The 16,384-nt window shown below is 43.9% G+C and overlaps 1 protein-coding gene across 1 annotated transcript in view; it reads right to left on the bottom strand.

The window, feature by feature from the left end:
* The window catches only part of grin2ba (glutamate receptor, ionotropic, N-methyl D-aspartate 2B-a), a gene marked incomplete at its 3' end in the record, with an annotated part of 120,608 nt that overhangs the window by 103,204 nt on the left and 1,020 nt on the right, over positions 1 to 16,384 (bottom strand). The gene's annotated exons all lie outside the window — the stretch shown is intronic.

A 16,384-nucleotide genomic window follows, 5' to 3' on the forward strand; every position in this document is an offset into this window, starting at 1 on the left:
GGAGGGTGCAGATGGGGGGTGAGAAAGACAGGTGAGGAAGACTAAGGAGGAGGAAGAGGAGAGTGGATGTAACACCCGTACATCTGGTGTAAATCTGTCTGTCTGCCCCCCCATGAACTACCTCATACTGAACCAATCTCTCCTGTAATCACACAGGACAGAAGGAGGAAGGGATGATAGGGGGTGGGTGGGCAGCGAGGTCGGACAAATTAAAAGAAAAGTAGGGGCTAGGGGGAGGGGGAGGGGCGCTGAAAGAGAGAAGGAGGTTGAGAAATGTTGTGAAAATCACACGGTGATGGGCAGAGGACACGGGAGCCTTATAGGAGGGAGGGGAAAACAGAGGAATAAAAGGATAGAGATGCTAAAAGGACTTTTAATGCACCTCTCTACACAATAAAATCCTCTGTGTTAATTTATCCATGCGTAACTCAGAGAGCATTAACATGTGTTAGTTACCAAATGGACCCTTACGGGTTACATTTTGCACACTTTCTGAGTTAAATGAACACTCTGGATTTCACAGCACACCATCAAGTCACACTGCGACAGCAACCAGTCAGGTTGGCTAAAGGTGACTCTCCACCAAACAGACTACTTCAGACTAAGGGTGTCACGATACTCGATACGTATCGAAATCGAACCAAAAATGACGTTCGATACAGTGTATGGAAATCAAAAGCCGTATCGCGATTCAAGGGTTAATTTTAAAAAAATACTCCCGCGCATGCGCACATCCGATTGCACGTCCGGGTGAAGCCATGCTCGAGCCGCTGTTGTGTTTTTCCGTGCATCGCGCATGCGTGCTTACGACGGGGGAGGAACAAAAAGACGACAGGACAAACCCACACACACCACAGAGGAGTTTGGAGGAGACAGAGACCGCTGTAGCGTTGCGTCTGTACTTTACATTTCACCATGGCCACTGCTGAAGCCAGCGATGGTAATGATGATACACAAACGGGAAAAAATTGGAAAATTGGAAAACCCTCCCGCTTCCTTTAAGTCAAAAGTCTGGCAATATTTTGGCTTCCCAATGAATTATGAGGGCACCCGACGCGTTGTTGACAAAACGGCTACCGTTTGTCGATTATGCTCCACATTGATAGTTTCTCCGTCTTCTCTTTTTCCCCTCTACCTCTTGGCCAAAAATAGCCGATCTACAAGCTCACAGCGCCTCGCAGCGTTGTGAGCTTGTAGATCTGCTATTTATGGCTAAAGTTCACCTCAGAAAAGGGATGGGGCTAAGGTAAAAAAAAAGAAACCCTGTTGAAGACCCCTGGCTTAGCTTATTATTCACATTTCTTGTTTGTTAAAGCTCTTACCTGTTCAAACAATGTGAACATACTTTAAGATGTTTAAGAACATGTAGCCAAATAACAGTTGTCTTTGGATCCTTTTTTCTTGAATGTTCAACTTTGTATTTAGATTTTATTTAGTTATAGAGCTTCACAAGAATGTTGTTGTTAACTCATCTTAAAGAAGAATCTGAAAATGACAGTTGTTGTAAGGGCATAAAACCCTTTTTGTTATTCTCATTCTCATTTGATATTATTCAAATAAAAGGGACTTATTGAGAAACATGTGTTTTTCTTTACAAATCAAGACAATAGCCTAAGTTAATAATCATATAGCCCTCAAAGCTGAAAAAAAGGACGCTTAAAAAATATATCGTATCGAAAATCGAATCGAATCGTGACCTTAAAATCGAAAGTCGAATCGAATCGTGGATTAGGCGTATCGTGACACCCCTACTTCAGACTACAACAGACTACAACAGACTGGCAGTCTGTTGAAGTCAGAAGTAAAAAGGTCCTGCGCAGTATTTGCAAACTGTCGGCCGACGGCATATTGTTGTGCGCATGTGTCAGAGGAGATCACATGAAATAACTCTCCATGCCAGGAGGTGGAAGTAGTCTGCAGTGCTCAGGGGGGCCGGAAGCTAAGGCAGCATCTTGACCAAAACCAAAACAAACAACAAGACAGGGCAGAGCATTGTTGCGCAGCGCTACTAGTCGTAGACGAGACGTTAATTTGTTCCACATACTATAAGCCCTATATCCTGACCATACCCACGTAAGCCCTAAAATTTGTCATTGACAGAAATGTACATGGCCATATATGTGGACCCGTCTGTCAAACTGAACTAAATATGGTGAGCTGCTATTCAGCTAGCCCTAGCCAATGATCAATACGGTACAAAACGCACACATGGATAGTTCTGTTGGGCTTTTATACAAGCAGTCATTTAGTGTGCATATTATTATGTATTGTCGTGATAACCCGTCACTTCTCAAAGGCCTAGTCATAGCTCATAGCAACAGTAGCAGTGGATAACAAAACCGCCTCAACAGAGCCTTTACCCCCCCTCTCTCCCCCCTCTTCACCACCTCGCAGCTATCGACGGGCTCTACCGGTCGGGACCCGACCGAACCTGCTTGGTCTGCGCTCAGCGCTATTCTAGTAGTCCCGACCCGACGGCACGGCAACATCTACAACAGGTTGTCGGCAGGAGACACTTTCCAACGCCTTCCGCGGCCGATGTCGGCGCTGTGGAGAGTTGGCTTAAAGAGAGGCATTAGGAAAAAGTGGAACAGTGGAAAAACAATGGGACGAAGGGACGGAGAGAATGAACGGGAGGAGGGAGGGGGGGGGGGTAGGAGAGCGATGAGGCAAATGTGAGAAAGTGAAGTGAATGAATAGAGCATGGACTTGAGACGGAGGGAACTGAACGTGAGAGAGCGAGGCAGTGGGAGGGCGAGGTGCAGTGGGGTGAGTTTAAAAATGTCCACATTCTAAATGGGCAGAGTAAATTGAGACCAACGGGGTTGTAAAATAGGACACATAAATTTAGGCCTCTCTCTATTTTTTTCCCTCCCCCGCTCCTCCTTCCCTCACTTCCTCTACCTCTCTCCCTCTTTCTCGCTCACTCACTCTGTTAAGGCAAGGGGAACACACACGCACACACACACACACACACACACACACACACACACACACACACACACACACACACACACACACACACACATACACACACACACACACACACACACACACACACACACACACACACACACACACACAAAAGAGTAAAATAGTACAATAGTGAAGGATACAGGCAAATATTTGTACAGAAAGTGGGGAAAGTTGATGTGAATAAAGCGAACAAATCAGACATGAAATTAAATGGACACTTCGAGGACCCCGGCATTCTATAGCACCTTAATTTAAATATATCTACAGTAAATTGTGTCTCGGATTAATTGCAGTTACGCCCGACATCTTAACATGTGTCTCCATTGATCCGATTTCACTCCCCCGCTCAATATGCAAACAACCAGATAATGTACATCACTTCCACAATGGTCACAATGGCAATTATTTCCTTCACAACGCCTGATGTCGCCCTGACCAGCCGGTACGAGTCACTGTCGCAGCAACAGGGATCGCCCTCCCCACCTGGCTGCCCACCCACAAACACGGCCAATTGTGTTAAGTGGAGAACCTGTCCAAGCCCTGTGTGCACCATGGGAGGATTCAAACCCCTTGTCTCCGCGGTGGTGGGCAGGAACTTTACCCCTGTTTAACCCGGATGCACCCAAAGATGCATTTTAATGTCTGAATGGGATCTCTGACCCATTACTTCACATGTCCTGCAGTAGGTGCATTAACATACATAGTGGATTGAATGGCAGTCATTAGAGGAGAAGGGACGGTAAGAGAGAGAGAGAGAGAGAGGAGAGAGAGAAGAGAGAGAGAGAGATGAGAGAGAGAGAGAGAGAGAGAGAGAAACAGCAAAAAACAAACATGTCTACAGACTTAAAAGAGTGTCCATGCACACAGGCACTGACAAAGGAGCCCACTCTGTTCTTTAAACCACCTTCAACCTGGCGTCCCTATTTTGTAAGCTGAACATTTTCCAATCTTGATGTGACACATTGTGAGCTTGTTGATTGGCCAATTTAGCTGTTGATGAACATTTTTTAAGTATAAAATAGAGCTTATGTGGTTAATTCCCTTATCATTTACAAATACCCCCTAATTGCATTTGTGCTTTAGCGGGAACACGGTGCTGCCAAGCTGACAACACATTACATTAATAGAGTACAGGACCTCGATGATTAGTGCTACAATGGGTGCTATTGTTGGACATTAATTGGGAAATAGAAATGCAGGCACATTTATGTCCAGCTCAGTGGATTTAAACCCCCCTGGAGAGCGAGGGACTGTTCCAGAAGGAGACGAGGAGGCCTGAACGAACTTCCTTTGTCCAAAAGCGCCAAGTCTCACAACCGACAAAAAAAGGACCATTCCTCCTGAGTAAATAAAATGGGGAAGACGCGTGCGTGCGTGGGTGCGTGCGTGCGTGCGTGCGTGCGTGCGTGCGTGCGTGCGTGCGTGCGCTCACCTCAGTAATATGATTAAATGTTTTAACTGGCATACCTCACGTACACACAGTAAAATCAGTCAAACTAACGCTGAGGATTTTACTTTGACGGCAAACACAGATGCGAAGACACGCCATGTGTGTATCTTAGTACACACACGCACAAACACACTCACACAGATGCGGACATCCCCCCACAGCAATTAGCCCTGGACACAGTTCAAAATCATTCAGCCCATTTCACTTGAAGAATTTGCATACAATCATGACCAGGACCACACACACAAACACACACACAAACACGGGCAAAAAATGAAAAGTCCAAATTGTTTGGACAAAGGTTAATTGGTCACATTGTGCTGTTTTGTTCATCATCAAGGCTGGTCCATCACACAAACAATGCCACTTTTGTCTACAGACAATACTCTAACAGTCAATCGTGTGTGTGTGTGTGTGTGTGTGTGTGTGTGTGTGTGTGTGTGTGTGTGTGTGTGTGTGTGTGTGTGTGTGTGTGTGTGTGTGTGTGTGTGTGTGTGTGTGTGTGTGTGTGTGTGTGTGCGTGCGTGCGTGCGTGCGTGCGTGCGTGCGTGCGTGCGTGCGTGCGTGCGTGCGTGCGTGTGTGCGTGCGTGCGTGTGTGTTACTGACTTCAAGACCTCAAGAAAAGCAGTGTAATAAGTGCGAGCAACCACTACTCCGTAACAAAAACTTATATTGTGCAAAACGACTGAAAACTTTTCTGTGTATTAACAGTGTTTTCCAGAAAATTAGAAAAGCGGCTTTGGAATGGAAGGAGGTGTTGTCATGGCAACAATTCATTATGGATCTTGTTAAACATTGTTTACACAGCAATCTAATGATTAATATTCACACATTAATGGTCCGGTCCGTGTGTGTGTGTGTGTGTGTGTGTGTGTGTGTGTGTGTGTGTGTGTGTGTGTGTGTGTGTGTGTGTGTGTGTGTGTGTGTGTGTGTGTGTGTGGTGTGTGTGTGTGTGTGTGTGTGTGCAAGCGTAAAACATGATTCCGGATTAGCTTCCCTCGGGCCATCGAGGTTGGCTGCTTTTGCTGTTTGCATTAATTGCTGAAGCTCTTATGCTAAAATGTTATACAGTACAGGCATGGATGCTATACACCTCCATTTCACCGACCAACCTCCATACACATTCTGTAGATTAGCGGTACATAATATATTGGTGGCCTAGGGGGTTGGGGGCTTTCACGGTTATTTGTTCCAAGAAAATAGCCAGTCATGTCGTGGTAATGTGTACATTAGCCAAAGGTTCAGAGTGTAATGGAGACAGTTTATTCAACAGCCAGAGCAGACAGACAAACAGACAGACAGGCTGGGAGGTGCAGGAGCTCACATGAAGACAAAAGACTAGCACATGTGCCTATTGGCTACTGTAGGTGCACATTCAACACACACACACACACACACACACACACACACACACACACACACACACACACACACACACACACACACACACACACACACACACACACACACACACACACACACACACACACACACACACACACACACACACACACACACACACAGACAGACAGACAGACAGACAGACAGACAGACAGACAGACAGACACACACACACAAACTGTTGGATGCCTTTCCCCTCTCGCCCCACTCTCCTCTTTTATCTTGTTCTGTCTTTCACAGATGCTGCTGCAGCTGCACTCTATCCATCTCTCTCCTCCTCTCTCTACATCCCTCCTCCATTTACACTTCCCTTCCCCTCTCTCACGTGATGCCGGCTACGTTGGATAGATAGCAAGCACACCTGCAGCAGCACAACTCTCTGCTATCTTACTACCTCTCTCTATCTCTCTCTCTCTCTCTCTCTCTCACTATTTTCTCAGACATACGATCACACTCATCCCCTCGTTCTCACCGCCCACCGTTCCCTCGACCCATTTTATTCATTGATATGAATGCAAGTGGCCTTTCTCTCCATCTATCAATCTTTCACCCCTCCTTTTCCCACCTTTCGCTCCATGATCCATCTCTCTCCTCTTCCTCCACCCTTCCCCTAAGTCCGTGGTAATGCTATAAAAAACACATTATTTCTCCCCCCTCTTCATCCATTTAACCTTTTCTGAAAATTATCTTTTCATCGTCACCAGCAGTAACATTTCAATGTATTTACTACTGTACTACTGTACATTATGTAGCTTACTATGCAGTTATTCAACTTTCTGTCTAATAATACTTATTCTGCTATGTACAGTAGAGAGACTACAGTAGTAGGCGCTGGCACCAACCAAGTGTCTTTTTTTTGGGTCTATATTTTTGATAGAACACAAAACATTCAATATTATTGCATTGAGACCTACATAAATCTGTACGGTGCACTAATGAAATATCTGGGACAGCCAACCCCTGCACAAGCAGGGAGTCCTGCAATTGGGAAAAGGCACGCTGGGTAAGAGCTAGCCGGAAGTAGTGGAATTTGGTGGAAGTACCGCCCAAGGAAGTTACATTGAGATCTGTTTTACATTCCCGTGCATGAAACCTGTGTTGTGATTGGTTGTAAAAGACAGTTTACGGGGGAGAGGTACATGTAAGCCCTATAGACACGCTCTGTCTGCATTTGTTCGTATAACCAACCTTTTCTCCTCTGAGATGAGAAAAGGCTGGGAATGAGGCTATAGGGAAGTAGTCAAGGAGACCCTGCCTCACTTGCATCACTGCCTGCAGCAGGTGCATTTAGTCAAGTTTGTTTGCATGAAATTGCCTTTTCAGTTAATTAATGCACATTTCAGTTCAGATTTCTTTTTGCCGCAATGGCCTGAGGGAAGTTTTATTGATACACACATTCACACAGCTTTCTACAGTTACAGTTAGGTTAGGTTAGTTTATTTTGGACCTTTTTAGACAAAAAAGGATAGTACAGTACCTATTGATTTAACAAAACTGAAAAACAATTGATTAATACGTTTACTAATCTAAGTAAGAAAATAACTAACTACACCTGTATGAATGAATGAACCATTGTAAAGCGCTTTGAGCACTTGGAAAAGCGCTATAAAAATGCAATTCATTATTATTATTATTAATCAAAAGTGATTTAAAAACAGCATCTCATGGCAACATGAGATAAAATCCAGAGCATAGCAATCAAAAGCATTACTTAAAACACTTATTTCCAAAGTGGTCCTCGGTGTAAAACAAACAAACATTACAACACATGGAAATAAATTGCTCTAAAATAAACAAGAACTATAATAAAATCTAAACCATTCCCCTAAAACACAATTAAATAGAACTAAAACAATAAAACAAGAAACAATTTAAATAAGAACAGTCTGCATGTTTACCTGTACCTTACTGAACAAAGCCTCCTATACTCCTTTTTTAAAACAAGACCGGTGCCGGCCTGCTCGGGGACCACGCAAGTCAGAAACCACATCAATTGGGGAAGATGCATGTTGGAAATGCATGCCCCACCCAATTATGCATTACCCGTTGTACCCGTTGTCAGACTACCCGTACCCAGAGCGGTACCCATTACCACAGTTATAAACGGGCACCAGCCTTATACACTTTAATTTCTAATAGGTCTAAATGTCTAGCAACACATGCAAGGGTTATATAACTACATTACATTATGCATGCATGTTTGTCTGCCTGCACAGCAACTGTACAACATGCCCCAAGTGTACCTACTACTACACTATCTGCAGTTGGAGAGACATCCACCTCATCTACCTCTGCCCAAGTACAGTCTGGGGGGAAAGGAAAGGGACACCTTTGTAGTCCCACTCTGGATATACAGTTTCAGCTTCACCCAGCTGATGGCTGCTCAGATGGTTATGTTGAGCGCTTGAGGGGGAGCAGTTAGGGGTTAAGTGTCTTGCTCAGGGACACTTCGACATATAACCGGGGCTGGGATATGAACCAGGTACCTTCTATTTCCCAGGCAGCCTCTCTACCCATTCAACTATGGCCACCTCAAACGAAGTGAGTACAGCCAATTATATAATGCAGTAGCACTTTTATTACCAATAAGTTCTATGTCCAAGCATTCACAATGGGTATGTAATTATGCTTGCATGTTTGACTGCCTGCAGGTGAAAGCACAGCAACCATTTAACCTGCACAAGTGTGCCTATTATTACTCTATCTGCAGCTGGAGAGATATCCACCTCATCTACCCAAGTACAGTATGCAGGAGGTGAGTCTGTGACAAGAAGCGACCAGCAGTCATTCATTTCCAAAGGTAGCTATACTTAAGCAACATGGATCAGCGAGATGCCTGGCAACAAGTCACTGGCAACAAAGTAATTTTTGAACATTTGCCCAAAATAGGGATAACAGCCTTAATGTGGTTAATGGTGATTAATGGACATTAATATTAATGCCATCAAGAAAATGCAAACGTAAAACTCCAATGAATATAGCAAAGAGGTTACAGTACTGTATGTCAAATACACAAAGTGGTGAAAATATGATGGGAAAAGGTAATGTACAAAATATTTTGTCAAAAAACGTTTATTTTGTAGATGAATCGCAACAAAACAAACATACAGTATACATAGGAGACAACATGTAACAACATGCATCAAGGACTAGTGAAATGACAGACGCTCATGAATATTGTAAACAAACTTTTTAACTATAGCCTTTGTAAATGTGAAATGAATCAACACTGAGCAACTGCATGGCCTATTTCCTGCCTAAATTGTTATAAGAAACTAGGCTATTTTCTGTTGTACTGAATAGGTGAAATAAAGATTGCTTCTAAACAAGCTGCAATTGCTCTTCAGCACATCCTCAAAACTGCCATGCCCAGAAGCTGGCTTCAAGTGACAAGTAATCCAACAGTAGGCGACAGCAACACAGTGACATCGTAACACATGCCCTGTACTGAAAAAGTGACTGCTGGTGTGAGGTTAAGGGTAAGCCAGCTGCCAGCATCTATTGACCCCTTTGACTGACCGGCCATGTCTGATAAGAAGAGAACAGAGTTCGTATAGGACCCTATGAGATAGAATCAGATTTGTGTTAATTATTTTCTTCACTGTTTGGAGATACTCTGTTTATTTGCCTATTTGCTTCAGTAAATGTCTGTACTACCCCCTATGAGTATGTAAAATAACAAAAATGAATAAACAAAACGTTAAAAAAATATATATATATATATCAGATTTCATATACTGTATCTATATACATTCGCGGAGTCTGTCTGTCTGTCTGTCTGTCTGTCTGTTACTAATCAATTTAATCGCTTATAAAAGCAGCGTACATTTTAACAAAACATTAAAGCATTAATTTACCATGAGTTCCAATGTGCTGCAACAGTTAACCACTTTCAACCTGGCGACGGGTTGTGAACTTGTAGATCTGCTACTTTCGCAATTTTTCATGACACTGTTTTTTAATAATAAAAGTTTAAAGTAGGGCTTAAATGGTTAATGAGACCAATCAATTTAGTTAATTATAAAAAAAAAAACTATTAGATGTTTTTTGCATTGATTCGTTGAATTACAAAAAACATGCTTCGATTATTTGATTAATAGAAAAGGTAATCGAAAAAGTAATCGCTAAGAAAATAATCAATAGTTGCAACCCTAATGAGCAACGCTGCATGGTTCTCAACAACACTGCAAGCATCATTTCCGGATGAGCACTGCACTAGTTTTTTTTTTTTTATGAATAAATCTTTATTGGAAACTATAAAATGGGAAGAAATTTAAGAGATAAGAAGCTGCCTTATATATTCAAAGAAGAACAGTCTGTTCTGCTTTAGCTGCGAGCTATTCTTTAAGAAAGACTATACACTAATCAGTGCAGGACTAAATAACTGGAGGAATTGCCATCAATTACTCAAAATGCAGAAGAACAGTCCAGAACAGAAGAAGAAGCTATGCATATCATGGAAGGACTAGTTTTTCTAGTTTCACCTAGAAAAGAGGAAAACTATTGATAACATAAAAATGGCACTTATGGAGGCCGAAGTGTCACATGCGGTGGATGTTATTTTATTGAAGTTATTACATAATCTGAGCGTGTTGTTGGCTGATTGTCAAAGTGGGGTTTGTTTTTCTCAAAGCGGGCTAGTGTGAAAATCTGGTGAGGTGACAGCATTAGAGAGCAGGTTGGAGGAATTAGGTGGTGAGTTATGCAGCGTTAATGGGAGGATGGCATGCACATGCGCCAAGAGGCTTCAGTGGCATGCCCACGCATGGGGGGCCGGCCATGTGTCTGCTTTAGTAGTAATTACACCAAGTCACCAGATAGAATTCGCCCAGTTAGAAGTTACGCAGTAAAATCAAGCGTTAATTTATCAAACTGTACACTGTCATAGTTAACATGAGGGTTTGACTGTGTAGTAGTGGTACTATTGTGTTGTCTTGACTTGCTCGCTATGTATCTGTGTGTCTCAACACAGTAAATACAAGACTCAAACTCCTTGTAGATGTGTACGCGTGGAGGAACAAAACAAAACCAAAATGTTATTCGGACTGTAGCCTCGGAAACCCAGGCTTTTTTTTTTGTTACAAAAGAAAAAAAGCCTGGGGGAGCGATGCATGAACGATGGTCTTGGACCTTGTTATCTCCTAACCAATCAGAGTGCAGAAGGGCGTCGCTCTAAATTTGGTGACGTCAGCGTGCTCCGTGCACAGGCCGAGGGGGGGAGGGGAGGGGAGGCGGGGACATAGATTGGTGAAGCAATAGGAAGCCACGCACAAATCCAGGCGGCTGTGTTTGGGTCCGCCCTTCAAGACCATGGATTGAGCTCGTAGCCTCAGGCTATTCGGACTGTGATTCAAGACGACGCTCCGGGATGCACTAGCCCACTCCAGAGGGTATGGTTTTTAGGATAATCGTGTTGCATTCCTCCTATTTCCTCCGCCGTTTCAAGCCGCACCAATAATCAGAATGCTGTATTTCCCCTCCACACTGTGTCTCTCTCTGTTATCGTCCCACACCCGCTATGTAATGGGAAGGGAAAGGTTGCCTTGCCAACTGCAGCGGCAGCGCTTGGCCTTCAGAGGGAGGGAGGATGTTTGTGTGTGTGTGTGTGTGTGACTGTGTGTGTGTGTGTGTGTGTGTGTGTGTGTGTGTGTGTGTGTGTGTGTGTGTGTGTGTGTGTGTGTGTGTGTGTGTGTGTGTGTGTGTGTGTGTGTGTGTGTGAGAGTGAGAAAGAGAGAGAGAAGGTGGAGCGAAGCGAAAAGATAAACACCTCATATCGCAATCCCTATTTCCCATCTCTGTCTGCTGATTTCCTTGAGTCACAGTCTGAAAACAACACACATCACCAGCTTCAGCTTTCCTTTAGCTCCCCAACCTTTCATTCTACCTTCTTCCACATTTACTGTTCTCTCCCCTCGCTCACTTTCTCTCTGTTCAGTGTCTTTCCTCTTCCTCTCTCTGTCTCTCCCCCTTTCTCTCTCTCCCTCTCTCTCTCTCCCTCTGTGTGAGATGTGTCTAAAGCCTAATTCATATCCCTGGGATTCTGTTGAGTCAGCGCTCCATCTCTTTGTCCTCTACACTCAGCTGTCCATCAAGAAACCCTGCATTGCCTTCCATGAACCCACATCTCATTCACTCACCCCAGGGCACCTGTTCTACCCCTGTCCAACCCGGTGTCACGGCAAAGTGTGTAATACGCCCGCTAGCACAGTTGGACTTAATGTCAGTCAGTGTCATGTTTAGCCCCGCTTAAAGTGAAACATACACATTTCAAGGCATCAGCCTACGGCATTTTTTTTGCTCATTTCCATTAGTGTGTATATTTCACTGCATGGCCAAACGTGACATTGACAACATTAAGCTAAAGTGGACCAATGAGCATTTTACACATTTTGGTATGATACCCTTATGGGCCCATTTGGTTACATTTGTACAGTGTCAGACAGTCCTAAATTTGTAGGTGACATAGCCCATTTCGTTCTGTCTTTCTTTTTCATAAAATAACATTTATTGATTTAACCATAGGCCTATAATAGAATGTAGTATAGCAGGATGCTTAATATTATTCTTGCTTAAAAAAAAAAAAGAACGATTCTGTAAAAAAAAAAATAGGAGGGGGGCAGTGGCACGTACAAATAAATTGCTCTCTCTGTCTCTGTCTCTGTCTCTGTCTCTCTCTTTGTCAACCGTGCCACCACTTCCCTTGTTTCAATTCTGTCATAGGATGACAGAACTGTGCATAGGATCGCTACAGAGGGAGAAAACAGGGATGAACGTGTTCGGAAATACTTCAGAGTGGTCAGTCAGTGCGTTACCGTTAGAAAATTCAGAGCAAACAGCAACTATTAACTGATATCAAAGTATATCTATATGATATATAGTATCATAGAGTATATGATGTCAAATGAGAGCACTCTGTAAATCGAAGCAGATTCTCAGAGCGCATTTCTGAATGCACCCTCTATTTACCACGAAAAGCAAGCAGGAGAAACTGAACAGTGATCACACAACAATCAGTGCAGTCCATGGTACTTTTTTCCATTGCGGATCACAGGAAGGGACTTGGAAGGGAAAACGTGAAAGTTGAATTATTAAAAAAAGAGTGTTGTAATGTACATTTGAGGTGACGGAGCACCTATAGAGGAAATGGAGCGCATAAGGCAGGTCCCAGAGCTGAGCTCAGGTATTACGGTAAATAAACCCTGCTCTTAGAGGTAAATTAATTCTTCTCTTTCTTTTCTTTCTCACAAGTTAGTCGTTCTGCCACTTTTCAATTCCTGTTGTACTGTAGTCCCATGGTCGCAGCTGACCCTACTGGTTGGTTCGTTAGGGAGGGTGTTGACGAACAGGTGTCACCTCCGATACACACTCCGATACCAGTTACTTCTTTTTACCAAACAGTCGGGAGTCTCACTGGATGGACATGACGAGGTACATGCTGTTCTTTTCAGTTCAACTCCCCACTGAACAGGTGCCCTGACCAACCTGTTGGAGTCACTAGTGCAGCGACAGAGATCACCCACCCTGCCCTGCTTCCCTCACATGAACAAGGCCAATTGTGTTCATTGGAACATCCGGCCATTTACTGTATACTAGGTAGTCCTGTCCTGCTGAAACCCCTCAAAAGAACCCCTCTCTCTTTCTCTCTCATGATCCCCTACTAACGCCTTTTTTTGGCGTTCTATTGTCTCAGCCCATTAGGCAGACACAAATCCATTTGGAGAAAGAGCCTTAGAGCATCCTCTCTCTCTCTCTCTCTCTCTCTCTCTCTCTCTCTCTCTCTCTCTCTCTGTCTTTGTCTCTCTCTCTCTCCGTTTCTCTCTCTCCATGGGCAGCCAGGAGACCCAAGACTCTGGCTTGTGGCCTGGGAAATCCATTTAAACCGCTGCCACAAAACACATGCACTTTCCCATCGCCCAGCACACTCGGGGCACGTGTGCTTAATTAATAATGCCTCCCCACACACACACACACACACACACACACACACACACACACACACACACACACACACACACACACACACACACACACACACACACACACACACACACACACACACACACACACACACACACACACACACACACGCATCCCTCCACCCTGGCCCCCCACAATGCCCCCAATGCCTGCGTCTTTATGAGCAATAAAACACATCCATAAATTTCCACATGTAGTGAGGCGATACGGCAGGTGGAGAGCTGCTGTGTGTGTCTTAAATGATTTATGTGTTTTTAAGATATATGGTTGCAGAGGTCACTGACACGTGTGTGTGGCCGCAGTACACAGGGGCACAGGGAATGGAGATTAAACCAGGGTGGAAAGAGAGGGGTGTGTGTGTGTGTGTGTGTGTGTGTGTGTGTGTGTGTGTGTGTGTGTGTGTGTGTGTGTGTGTGTGTGTGTGTGTGTGTGTGTGTGTGTGTGTGTGTGTGTGTGTGTGTGTATGCGCGCGTACATGTGCATACGTGCACATGTCTACGTGTACATGTGTGTCTAAATGGGATTGGACATCTCTCTCTCCCAGGTGTGTTACACAGCTACATTTTACTGTGTAATGACAGGGAGAAGAGAGAAGAGTCTCTGTGTCTCTGTTGCTACAGCGACCTGTTGACACAGAAGGTCAGAGGGAGAGGAGAACCACCACAAGAAGAAGAAGAAGAAGAAGAAGAAGAAGAAGAAGAAGAAGAAGAAGAAGAAGAAGAAGAAGAAGAAGAAGAAGAAGAAGAAGAAGAAGAAGAAGAAGAAGAAGAAGAAGAAGAAGAAGAAGAAGAAGAAGAAGAAGAAGAAGAAGAAGGAGGAGGAGGAGGTCCTGGTACCATACAATACCAGTACAGACATAGGGATTCTTTGACAGTGGCCTCAGTTTAACACTGTCACTTCCACAAGCCTCCATTCAATCCTTTTCAAGGCTTTTCGAGTCCTTCTAATACAGCTGCTTTAGTTTGTTGTGAGACAAATGAAAAGTTCATCATCCAGCAAAATAAATAAAAAAGAAAGAATGTAAGAACACATAATGAGGACCAGGGCCAAAGTAGAGTGGAAGCACACAGCATGAGAGAGGGTCCAATCCCAGATGAGTTGAGATATAGAACGAGCAGATTGCTTTATCCCATTAGACGAGGCTTGGAGTGAATAGGCGTAGAGACCTATCTCTCTGTTCTGCAAGCTATCTCACACTGATCCCATCTCTGGCATCACCACCGTTGGCATGTTGTCTTCCAAGCCAGCCATTGTAGCTTAACACTGCCTGCCTGCCTGCCTGCCTGCGTTGCGTCTGTCTAGAAACCAGAGCTAATACTTCCCTGATCAGAAGGCCAGAGATGAGATGAGATGAGATGAGATGAGATGAGATGAGATGAGATGAGATGAGATGAGATGAGATTCTGTTGCAACCAGACAAGTCAGAACCACTTATTTGTACATACAACTGTTTTTACAGGGAAAGAGATTCAAGGTTAAGCAATTCTTAAATGCCACCATCAAGGTGAAGCTTGTTCAATTCAAATCCCCACCCCAATAGCTCTGCAATACAATACACTCTCTCCGCCCTCTCTCTGCAGGAGGGCATTTACCATTCCATCTGCTGTCAATCATCATTATCTGGTCCAGCCTCTACTAATCACGTTCCTCTGCTGGCAGATAAAAGCGGTGTGTCTGCGGCCAGCCAGCCTCTCTCTTTCAGATCACCTGCTGTTTGTGTGCTCGCACTTGTGTATTGCTAAACCCAGAAATAGTAGCTAACAATTGGCCAGCCCATGGTGCAAATCACAAGGTCGGATTTCAAGTCTTCTTTTATATTGTTTTTTATCTTGTTTTTAGTTAGTGCGACCTCAGTACTTATACTGTATCTCTTACCTGTATCTGTGTTTCATCCGTATTGTCATGCTGCTATGACAACTGACTTACCCTCTGGATCAATAAAGTCTATTTATCCTACTTGTAACTGTGTGGTTAACTGTGTGTACTGTAGGCCTGGCACTGGGACAGGTAAGACAGAGGCCTACATAGCTGTGACACGTAGGTGAATTAGATGGTAGACCTTTATTATTCCTGCGAGAGGTTTCTGCTTTACCCAGCTGATGTCTGCTCAGATGGTCATGACAATCACTATAGGGTTTACTGTTGGTGTTAATTGTCTTGCTCAGGAACACTTCAACAAGTATACTGGGCGGGTCGGGGGCTAAATCTTTGAACTTCTGGCAGCCTGCCTCTCTTCCCACTAAGCAACGGCTGCCATATAGACATGAGGTGAGGGGTGGTTGCCACTAGTGTATTTCTTGAACAACTGATGGAATAGGCAGGAAGGCAGGCTTTTGTTTGGACTCATTAGTCAGACTGTGTTTTGTTTCTTGCTGTTTGGGGTTTTTTTGTGTTTTTTGCAACACCCAGGTACCTGTGGCCTGTTTTAGTGCTTAGTGTTAATCTAATTATATTGTACATAGTACACTAAATACCCCTTGACACAATGTAGCACTTCTTCTGCACCATCAATCTTTGTCTGGTCATATTTCTTTACACCTTACACGCTCAATACCCTTTTCACTCCATAATTGTATTAA

The sequence above is a fragment of the Gymnoscopelus braueri genome (genome assembly GCF_963280865.1).
Source record: "Gymnoscopelus braueri genome assembly, chromosome: 13".
NCBI lineage: Eukaryota > Metazoa > Chordata > Actinopteri > Myctophiformes > Myctophidae > Gymnoscopelus > Gymnoscopelus braueri.